Consider the following 12,295-nt stretch of genomic DNA (forward strand, 5'->3'; position numbering starts at 1 on the left):
CAAGATCGGTTTATATGGCAGCTATATCAGGTTCTATATCGATTTACGCCATACTTAGCACAGTTATTGGAAGTCATAACAAAACACCTCATGCAAAATTTCAGCCAAATCGGATGAGAATTGCGCCATCACTTGGCTCAAGAAGTCAAGATCCAAGATCGATTTATATGATAGCTATACCAGATTATGAACCAATTTGATTCATACTTAGCACAGTTGTTGAAAGTAATACCAATACACTACGTGCAAAATTTTAGTTAAATCGGACGATAATTGCGCCCTATAGAGGCTCAAGAAGTCAAGACCCAAGATCGGTTTATGTGACAGCTATACCAGATTATGAACCGATTTAAACCATACTTGGCACAATTGTTGAATATCATAACAAAATATGTCGTGCAAAATTTCATTCCAATCGGATAAGATTTGCGCCTTCTAGAGGTTCAAGAAATCAAGACCCAAGATCGGTTTATATGGCAGCTATATCAAAACATGGACCGATATGGCCCATTTACAATACCAACCGACCTACACTAATAAGAAGTATTTGCTCAAAATTTCAAGCGGCTAGCTCTACTCCTTCGGAAGTAAGCGTGCTTTCGACAGACAGACGGACGGACATGGCTAGATCGACATAAAATTTCGCGACGATCAAGAATATATATACTTTATGGGGTCTCAGATGAATATTTCGAGTAGTTACAAACAGAATGACGAAATTAGTATACCCCCCATCCTATGGTGGAGGGTATAAAAACACAACAATTTTAGGTAATTTGGTCCGTTTTCAAGTAAAATATCTCGAAAACTAGATAAGATATTGTCATTTTTCATTTTTATACCCACCACCGAAGGATGGGGGTATATTCATTTTGTCATTCCGTTTGCAACACATCGAAATATCCATTTCCGACCCTATAAAGTATATATATTCTTGATCAGCATAAAACTCTAAGACGATCTAGACATGTCTGTCCGTCTGTCCGTCTGTGTGTTGAAATCACGCTACAGTCTTTAAAAATAGAGATATTGAGCTGAAATTTTGCACAGATTCTTTTTTTGTCCATAAGCAGGTTAAGTTCGAAGATGGGCTATATCGGACTATATCTTGATATAGCCCCCATATAGACCGATCCGCCGATTTAGGGTCTTAGGCCCATTAAAGCCACATTTATTATCCGATTTTGCTAAAATTTGAAGCAGTAAGTTTTGTTAGGCCCTTCGACTTCCTTCGTTAATTTGGCCCAGATCGGTTCAGATTTGGATATAGCTGCCATATAGACCGATACTCCGATTTAGGGTCTTAGGCCCACAAAAGCCACATTTATTATCCGATTTTGATTAAATTCGGGAAAGTGAATTGTGTAAGGCCCTTCGACATCCTTCGTTAATTTGGCTCAGATCGGTCCAGATTTGGATATAGCTGCCATATAGACCGATTTCTTGATTTATGGTTTTAGGCCCATAAAATGCTCATTGATTGTCCGATGTCGCCGAAATTTGGGACAGTGAGTTAAGTTAAGCCCCTTGACATACTTCTGCAATATCGCACATATCGGTCCAGATTTGGATATAGCTGCCATATAGACCGATATCTAGGTTTTAGGTTTTGGGGCCATAAAAGACGCATTTATTGTCCGATGTCGCTGAAATTTGAGACAGTGAGTTTGGTTAGGCTCTTCGATGTCCTTCTTCCTCCGACGTGCTTCTTCCTCCTTTTGCCCAGATCGGTCCAGATTTGAATATAGCTGCCATATAGACCGATCTCTCGATTTAAGGTCCCATAAAAGAGGCATTTATTGTCCGATTTCGCCAAAATTTGGGACAGTGCTTTGTGTTATGCTCTTTGACATTTTTATGCAACTTGGCCCAAATCGGTCCAGATTTGGATATAGCTGCCATGTAGAACGATATCTCGATTTCAAGTCTTGGGCCCATAAGAGGCGCATTTTTAATCCGATTTCACTGAAATTTGACACAGTGACTTACGTTAGGCTTTTCGACATCCGCGTCGTACATAGTTCAGATCGGTTTATTTTTAGATATAGCTAGTGTACTTATTAGTATTTGGTCCAAATCGGAACATATTTAGATATAACTGATATGGGACATAAGGTATGAAATTTTCACCGAATTTTTATGAAAGGTGGTTTACATATATACCCGAGGTGGTGGGTATCCAAAGTTCGGCCCGGCCGAACTTAACGCCTTTTTACTTGTTTCTATTGATGCATATTGATAAATGTAGAATTATGTCAAAAAATGTTTTTTTGTGCTTCCCTAGATAAATCACTCTTTAAAAAGTTCATCTGTGTTAGCATATCTGCAATTGACGAATCCTGGTGAGAATGTCAGAAAAATGGACTTCATATACGTCCCGACAATTTTTCCTCTCAACTGGACCTAAGTCCAGTAGTGCAGAGATTAGCATGTCCGTCTATGACGCTGAACGCCTGGGTTCGAATCCTGAATATGACTGAATATCTTGTTATACACTCCACTATGGGAAGGCGGTATACCATATTCGCCATTTCGTTCGTAACATCTCGAAATATTCGTTTCAAACCCATAAAGTATATATACATTTTGAGTCCATCTAGCCATGATTGCCATTCCTATTGTGGAAATCACGATAGCGTCTTGATGGATAAACCAATTCGCTTGAATTTTTGCACAGATTCTTCCAAATCGATGCAGCTTTAGTCTTACCCGGTTAGACTGAAATTCGCCAGAAAGTCAAGTATCTAAGTCAAGTATGTCGAATTGGTCCATAACCTGATACAGCTCTCATATAAACTGATATCTCCATTTGATTTCTTGAGAATCTAGTAGAAACAATCCTTATCCGATTTGCCTAAAGTTTTGCAAACTGTATCTTCGATACGACCGTCCAATTTCACCTTTTGAGCCTCTAGAGGACGCAATTGTTATAGGTTTTAGGAAATTTCGCGTGATGACTTTTGAGTTTTTATCCATGATCTAAGCTAAATATAGTGCGAATCGGCCCATAACCTCATATGGCTCCCTTATAAACCGAACTCTTGGTTGTACTGCAATTCTTATCGGATTTGGTTAATATTTCTCATGGTGATTTTTGTTATGATTTTCAATGTCTTAGCCTAGTATAGTCAGCATAAGTTTATAACCAAATATAGCTCACATATAACGTGATCTACCGACTGCACTTCTTGAGCATCTAAAAAGTGCAATTATTATCCGATTTACTTTAAATTTCCTAAGACAATTTTTGATATGGTTCCAAACATCTAATGAAAGTAGAGCCGCTAGAGGGCTCAAGTTTTCTCCAATTTGGCTAAAATTGTACACGTTGGTTTCTCCTATAACGTCCAACAGCAATATCAACTATGGTTCAAATATATGCGTAAGGCTAGCAACTTGAAAATTTTCACAGATACTAAATATTGATATAGGTTTTTGGGGATTTCGGTGGACCATATCGGTTCAGATTTAGATATATCTCCCGTATAAACCCGATTTGACTTCTTGAGCCCTCACAAGCCGCAATTTTTGTCCGATTTGGCTGATAGTTTGCATGTGTTGTTCTGTTACGACTTCTAACAAATGTGTCATGTACGGCCCAAATCGGTCTATAACCTGATATAGCTCCCATATAAACCGATTTTCCGATTTGACTTCTTGAGCCCTTGGAAGCCGCAATTTTTGTCCGATTTGGCTGAAATTGAGCATGTAGTGTTTTTTATGGCTTCCAACAACTGTGATAAATACTGTCCAAATCAGTGGATAACCGGATATAGCTGCCACGCAAACCGGTCTCTCAATGGTCCTTGTTCGGTTCCTAGAGCTTAAATGTTTGTTGGTTTGACTGAAGTTTGGTATGTAGAATAATATTATGCCCTTCAACAAAATTTATTTTGTTTAAATTTTTAGCAGAATTCATGGTAGTTGGCACGCTTATTATCTTTCTTTTACTTGCAACTATATAACTTTCAAACTGAGTTATATATAGTTAGTGAGTCCCAAGAACTTATTTCGTAGAAATAAAATCGTGTTTATTTCTTTCGATCTTTCGTTTTGTTGATTTATCTTAAGATTTGATGCGTTTTACTATAAATTCTAAAGAAATGTGTCACGAAAATCTTCTGCTTCATTAGTGCGGATAATGTGAAATGCGATTTTTTCACACTTGAGTGAATGATTTTTATTAGTTCAAATTCTTTTGGTTGTGTTTTTCTTCTGATACTGTTCTTACACAATCCATCTGTAGGTTGCAGTATTTTGACAAACTTCCTTTATTGAGTTGGAAAAACGTTTTACGTGGTTTTGTGCATGTATGTGTGTGTATGCCCTTAATGTTGATTTCGAAACCTTCAAGCTGACTCAGTTATTGCGGAATATATTAAGCAAACAAAAGATTTTCCATTTCCATGGATTTATAAGTTTCGCCAAAAAATGTTTACAAGAACGTGGCCTTTATTTGTTGTCTCGTAAGAAATAGTTTGTTTGAGAATTGGCAACTTTATCCTCCCATTCTGAAGTGGTTTATCCTTAGCTCACCCTCTTTATTGAGAGGCTTTTAAGCAACTTCTGGCATAGGTGTTCAGAGTTGGTTGCTGTTTGGTTCGATTTGCTTTGTATCATTGAACTCCCTTTATTCTGTTGGCAATATTTGAAAAAGTTGTTCAAATATTTTTGGTTGTTGTTGTAGTTGCTTTCCATTCATAGTTTAATGAAATTGTCAGCATCGATAATGGGTCTATCATTTTCTAAGGAAATGATATGTAATGGCAAAATTTTTTCTTTTGTTGCGAAAAGAAAAGTTTTCCTTTTATGCGAGTTTTGGGAGAAAAATTGCAATAACAAACTAGTTGAAGTTTATTCAAACGAAACCGATATGTTTTGAAAAGCCGGTAATGGATTCATTGTCTAGGAGACATTTTAATGGGTTGACTAATAATATATGGGAAAGCTAGCGAGATTTCAAGGTGAGACAAAACAAATAAAATCGTGCTGAGTTCGACCGGGACGAATCTTGGGAACCCACCACCATGGATTCTTCAAAAATAAGAGAGCTATATCTGGTTATAGACCGATTTGGACTTTATTTACCCCAGTTGTTGGGAGTCATAACAGAAGCTAGTTGCAAAATTTCAGCCAAAAATTGCGGCTTCCAAGGACTCAAGAAGTCAAATCGGAAGATCAGTTTATATGGGAGCTATGTCAGGTTTTTGATCGATTTGGACCGTACTTAGCACAATTGTCATAACAGTTATAACAATAAAGAAAAAATTTTAATTAAATTTAGTCTGAACAAAAAATTTCTGTAACATTTTCCAAAATAAAACAAGTAAAAAGGCGTCAAGTTCGGCCGGGCCGAACTTTGGATACCCACCACCTTTCCTCAAAATCCGGTGCAAACTTCATACCTTATGCCCCATAGCAGCTATGTTCCGATTTGGACCAGATACTAATAAGTAAAAGTTATTGTTCAATTGTATATAACAAAATATTGGTCTTTTTAGTAGTTATATCTAAAAATAAACCGATCTGAACTATATACCACACGGATGTCGAAACATAAGTCAGTGTGTCAAATTTCAGTGCAATCGGATTAAAAATGCGCCTTTTATGGGGCCAAGACTTTATATCGAGAGATCGGTTTATATGGCAGCTATATGCAAATCTTGATCGATCAAGACCAACTTGCAGAAATATGTGGAGGGGCTTAACTTAACTCTTTGTCCCAAATTTCGGCAACATCGGACAATAAATGCGCTTTTTATGGCCCCAAAACCTAAAACCGAGAGATCGGTCTATATGGCAGCTATATCCAAATCTGGACCGATCTGGGCCAAATTGACGAAGGGTGCCGAAGGGCCTAACACAACTCACTGTCTTAAATTTCAGCAAAATCGGATAATAAATGTAGCTTTTATAGGTCTATGACCCTAAATCGGAGGATCGGTCTATATGGCAGCTATATCCAAATCTGAACCGATCTGAGCCGTATTGACGGAGGACGTTGAAGGGCCTAAGACAACTCACTGTCCCAAATTTCAGCAAAATCGGGTAATAAATGTAGCTTTTAAAGGCCTATGACCCTAAATCGGAGGATCGGTCTATATGGTAGCTATATCCGAATCTGGACCGATCTGGGCCAAATTGACGAAGAATGTCGAAGGGCCTAACACAACTCACTGTCCCAAATTTCAGCAAAATCGGATAATAAATGTGGTCTTTATTGGCTTAAGACTCTAAATCGGCGGATCGGTTTATATGGGGGCTATATCAAGATATAGTCCGATATAGCCCATCTTCGAACTTAACCTGCTTATGGACAAAAAAACAATCTGTGCAAAATTTCAGCTCAATATCTCTATTTTTAAAGACTGTGGCGTGATTTCAACAGACAGACGGACATGTCTAGATCGTCTTAGATTTTTACGCTGATCAAGAATATATATACTTTATAGGGTCGGAAATGGATATTTCGATGTGTTGCAAACGGAATGACAAAATGAATATACCCCCATCCGTCGGTGGTGGGTATAAAAACAGTAAGGAAAGGCAAAAGTCGGGCGGAGCCGCCTATATAATACCCTATACCACCGTGTCTGCGTACTTTAATGCATGGAACCTAAATATGTTGAAACAAGTAAAAGCGTGCTAAGTTCGGCCGGGCCGAATCTTATATACCCGCCACCATGGAGCGCATTTGTCAGTTCTTTTCCCGGCATCTCTTCTTAGGCCAAAAATGATATAACAAAAGATTTGCTCTGCTATTAGAGCGATATCAAGATATGATCCGGTTTAGACCACAATTAAATTATATGTTGGGGCCTCAAAAAGTAAAATAGAGAGATGGATTTATATGGGAGCTGTATCGGGCTATAGACCGATTCTGACCCTAATAGACACGTATGTTGATGGTCATAAGAGGATCCGTCGTACAAAATTTCAGGCAAATCGGATAATAATTGCGCTCTCTAGACGCCCAAGAAGTCAAGACCCAAGATCGGTTTTTATGGCAGCTACATAAAGTTATGGACCGATGTGAACCATACTTAGCACAGCAAAACACGTCGTGCAAAATTTCATCCCAATCGGATAAGAATTGCGCACTCTAGAGGCTCAAGAAGTCAAGACACAAGATCGGTTTATATGGCAGCTATATCAGGTTATGGACCGATGTGAACCATACTTGGCACAGTTATTGGATATCATAGCAAAACACGTCGTGCAAAAATTCATTTCAATCGGATAAGAATTGCGCACTCTAGAGGCTCAAGAAGTCAAGACCCAAGATCGGTTTATATGGCAGCTATATCAAAACATGGACCGATATGGCCCATTTACAATACCAACCGACCTACACTAATAAGAAGTATTTGTGCAAAATTTCAAGCGGCTAGCTTTACTCCTTCGGAAGTTAGCGTGCTTTCGACAGACAGACGGACGGACGGACGGACGGACGGACGGACGGACAGACGGACGGACAGACGGACGGACATGGCTAGATCGACATAAAATGTCGCGACGATCAAGAATATATATACTTTATGGGGTCTCAGACGAATATTTCGAGTAGTTACAAACAGAATGACGAAATTAGTATACCCCCCATCCTATGGTGGAGGGTATAATAACGTCAGATTTTTATACCCTCCACCATAAGATGGGGGGTATACTAATTTCGTCATTCTGTTTGTAACTACTCGAAATATTCGTCTAAGACCCCATAAAGTATATATATTCTTGATCGTCGTGACATTTTATGTCGATCTAGCCATGTCCGTCCGTCTGTCCGTCCGTCCGTCCGTCCGTCCGTCTGTCTGTCGAAAGCACGCTAACTTCCGAAGGAGTAAAGCTAGCCGCTTGAAATTTTGCACAAATACTTCTTATTAGTGTAGGTCGGTTGGTATTGTAAATGGGCCATATCGGTCCATGTTTTGATATAGCTGCCATATAAACCGATCTTGGGTCTTGAGTTCTTGAGCCTCTAGAGTGCGCAATTCTTATCCGATTTGGCTAAAATTTTCCACGACGTGTTTTGTTATGATATTCAACAACTGTGCTAAGTATGGTTAAAATCGGTTCATAACCTGATATAGCTGCCATATAAACCGATCTTGGGTCTTGACTTCTTGAGCCTCTAGCGTGCGCAATTCTTATCCGATCAGAATGAAATTTTGCACGACGTGTTTTGTTATGATATCCAACAACTGTGCTAAGTATAGTTCAAATCGATATAGAACCTGATATAGCTGCCATATAAACCGATCTTGGATCTTGACTTCTTGAGCCTCTAGAGGGCACAATTCTTATCCGATTAGAATGAAGTTTTGCAAGACGTGTTTTGTTACGATATCCAACAACTGTGATAAGTATGGTTCAAATCGGTCCATGATTTGATATAGCTGCCATATAAACCGATCTTGAGTCTTGACTTCTTGAGCCTCTAGCGTGCGCAATTCTCATCCGATCAGAATAAAATTTCGCACGACGTGTTTTGTTATGATATCCAACAACTGTGCTAAGTATGGTTCAAATCGGTCCATGATTTGATATGGCTGCCATATAAACCGATCTTGGGTCTTGACTTCTTGAGCCTCTAGCGAGCGCAATTCTTATCCGATCAGAATGAAATTTTGCAAGACGTGTTTTCTTATTATATCCAACAACAGTGCCGAGTATGGTTCAAATCGGTCCATAACCTGATATAGCTACCATATAAACCGATCTTGGATCTTGACTTCTTGAGCCTCTAGAGGGCACAATTCTTATCCGATTAGAATGAAGTTTTGCAAGACGTGTTTTGTTACGATATCCAACAACTGTGATAAGTATGGTTCAAATCGGTCCATGATTTGATATGGCTGCCATATAAACCGATCTTGGGTCTTGATTTCTCGAGCCTCTAGAGTGCGCAATTCTTATCCGATTGGAATGAAATTTTGCACGACGTGTTTTCTTATTATATCCAACAACAGTGCCGAGTATGGTTCAAATCGGTCCATAACCTGATATAGCTACCATATAAACCGATCTTGGGTCTTGACTTCTTGAGCCTCTAGAGTGCGCAATTCTTATCCGATTGGCATAAAATTTTGCACGACGTGTTTTGTTATGATATCCAACAACTGCGCCAAGTATGGTTCAAATCGGTCCATAACCTGATATAGCTGCCATATAAACCGATCTTGGGTCTTGACTTCTTGACCCCTAGAGGTCGCAATTATTATCTGATATGAATGAATTTTTGCACGAAGTATTTCGTTATGATATCCAACAACTTTGCCAAGTATGGTTGAAATCGGTCCATAACCTGATATAGCTGTCATATAAACAGATCTGGGGATTTGACTTCTTGAGCTTTTAGAGGGCGCAATTCCTATCCGATTTGGCTGAAATTTTGCATGACGTATTTTATTTTTACTTTCAACAACTGTGTCAAATAAGGTTCAAATCGGTTCATAACCTGATATAGCTGCCATATAAACCGATCTGGGATCTTGACTTCTTGACCCCTAGAGGTCGCAATTATTATCCGATATGCCTGAAATTTTGTACGACGGATCCTCTCATGACCATCAACAAACGTGTTTATTATGGTCTGAATCGGTCTATAGCCCGATACAGATTCCATATAAATCGTTCTCTCTATTTTACTTCGTGAGCCCCAATGGGCGCAATTCTTATACGAGTTGGCGGAAATTTTACACAGGTCTCCAACATATAATTTAATTGTGGTCCGAACCGGACCATATCTTGATATCGTTTTAATAGCAGAGCAACTCTTTTCTTATATCCTTTTTTGCCTAAGAAGAGATGCCGGGAAAAGAACTCGACAAATTCGATCCATGGTGGAGGGTATATAAGATTCGGCCCGGCCGAACTTAGCACGCTTTTACTTGTTTATTTTGCAAACCTATTGATATATTAAATAGAACCTTGTAAGATTTTCTTACGATTGGACCTAAATTGTGGCTATTAGAGTGTTGCAGGCAATATCACATGAAATATATGTATGGAAGCTATATATATCTTAATCTGGACGGGCTTTTACGAAATTTATAACACGAACTAAAACGTCATGTAAAATACTTTACACTAATTTTCATAAAGATCAAATCAAAAATTGTGGCTTCTATAGCCTTAAAAGGCCATATCGGATGAAAGATATATATGGGAGCTATATCTAAATCTGAACCGATTTTGATGAAGTTTTCCACACATATTGGGTCGTCACAAAAAGCACTTCATGCCAAATTTGGTAAAGATCGGACCAAAATTGTGTCTTCTACAGCCTTAATAGGTCAAATCGGATGAAAGTTATATATGGGAGCTATATCTAAATCTGGACCGACTTAATTGAAATTTTGCACACGTATTAAAACGTTTCACGAAACATCTCATGCTAAATTTGGTAGAGATCGGACCAAAATTGTGGCTCCTACAGCTTTAGAAGGGCATATCGGATGAAAGATATATATGGGAGCTATATCTAAATCTAAACCGATTTTTATGAAATTTTGCACACATTTTAAGACGTCAAAAGAAACACTTAATGCCAAATTTTGTAAGGATCCTACCAAAATTGTGTCTTTTACAGCTTTAAAGAACACATCGGATGAAAGATATAAATGGAAGCAATATCTTAATCCGGAACTGATTTCTTTCAAAACCAATAGCGTGAGTCCTTGGTCCAAAAATGAGACTTATGCAAAATTTTGTGAAAATCGGACAACAAATGTGACCTGTACCTTGATTACAAGAATACATGGACAGACGGACGAACCGACAGACAGACGGACATAGCCAAATCAAATCAGAAGTGACTTTAAGCCGATCAGTATATTTATCAATGGGTCTACCTCGTCTCCTTCTTAGCGTTGCAAACAATTGCACCACAGTGGTGGTGTAGGGTACAATCATTGTTAATGCCAAACCTTGTTCCTACCTGGTCCCCCTAATCTACTTTCTAAGTTTCGCAGCTATTTGCATTTGCATACACCCACATACCTCATACTTTATATGTGTGTGTGTGTGTGTCTCTCTTTGTACTAAAGATGTCTCGCTTTCAGCAGCCTTGTGTACTCCGTCGGCCTTTTCCTTTTCTTTTTCCTATTTCAAACTTACTTATTATCTGGGCTTCAACCACTGCTGTTCTTCCTGAGCTAACCCCCAACATTTTCATTGTGGTCCTTCGAACCGGATTTATTACTGGAAATCATCCCTTCATCACCATTTCATCCAACATACATATCATCATCGTCATCATAGAAAAAAAGGTGAGTTTGTGCTTTGTTCTATTCCATAAAAAGTGAAAACAATAGTGCTTTTTTCCAAATATTCATTGTGCTTCAGTTGTGTTTTGCCGATGGCATTTCGACATTTCCTAAACAGTGCTTCGAAATAAAATTTTTCAAAAACCGTACTGAAAAAATTTTTTTTCCAACTATTCGGTTATTAATTTTCTTAAAATTTGGTGGAAGTGAATTTCATTAAATTCCATAGAGAAATTTAAGTAACAGTGTGCTTTGCCTCTATAAGAATTGCCATTAATTTGCAAAAAAATAACATAAGATTTTATATTTCAATCGGTGTCGCGGCAGTGTGTTCCTTTGGTTTCTTTTCTTTTTCAATCGTGGTGCATTGAAAGTGATCTTTGCCCTCTTTCATATGCTGCAGTCGCGCTGCCCATAGCATTATTTCGTCGTTGTTAATAGTTCTCGCACTTCCACAGCCTTTCCTACAAGCACAGTGATTGTTGTTATTGTTTTTTTTTTAGAACTAACCAACGTTGATCTCCATAACTAACATCCAATATACATACATCCATATATACACACAACTGAACGTACATACAAACATTTCTTGTTATTCGCTTCTATTGAGTTTCGTTGCGGGTGACATTGCTACTGCGAAGAGAATAAGAGACTCCTGTGTTGCTTTGAATTTGTTCATTCGCTCTTATATACTCTTTGTTTGCCGTGCACCCTACAGTCATTCCGTTTGTGTGGTCTCGACTCGGGGCGTTTGAGACATACCTTATATTTTGGTTCCATTGGCATATATATGCATTTGTGTGATACCCTGATCGGTCAGAGATATATAGTGCACCCTACAGCCGGTCATAGTCGACTTTTGGTACAAAACTTTGATTTTTTCGAAAAGTAAATTTTTTTCTGATTTTCTTCACGAGACTGTTTTCGTTTGGTGTTCGTGTAAAGCAAAAATCGTATTTGCACCCTACAGTGAGCCAAGGTCGACTTTTGGATCCAAAAAGTTCGAATTTTCATAATTTTCAAGAGAA

General features: G+C 38.4%; 1 protein-coding gene across 1 annotated transcript in view; it reads left to right on the forward strand.

The window, feature by feature from the left end:
- LOC106095279 (uncharacterized) overlaps positions 1-12,295 on the forward strand; it is a 959,813-nt gene that overhangs the window by 492,835 nt on the left and 454,683 nt on the right. The gene's annotated exons all lie outside the window — the stretch shown is intronic.

Source organism: Stomoxys calcitrans, chromosome 1 (assembly GCF_963082655.1).
Source record: "Stomoxys calcitrans chromosome 1, idStoCalc2.1, whole genome shotgun sequence".
Lineage (NCBI taxonomy): Eukaryota > Metazoa > Arthropoda > Insecta > Diptera > Muscidae > Stomoxys > Stomoxys calcitrans.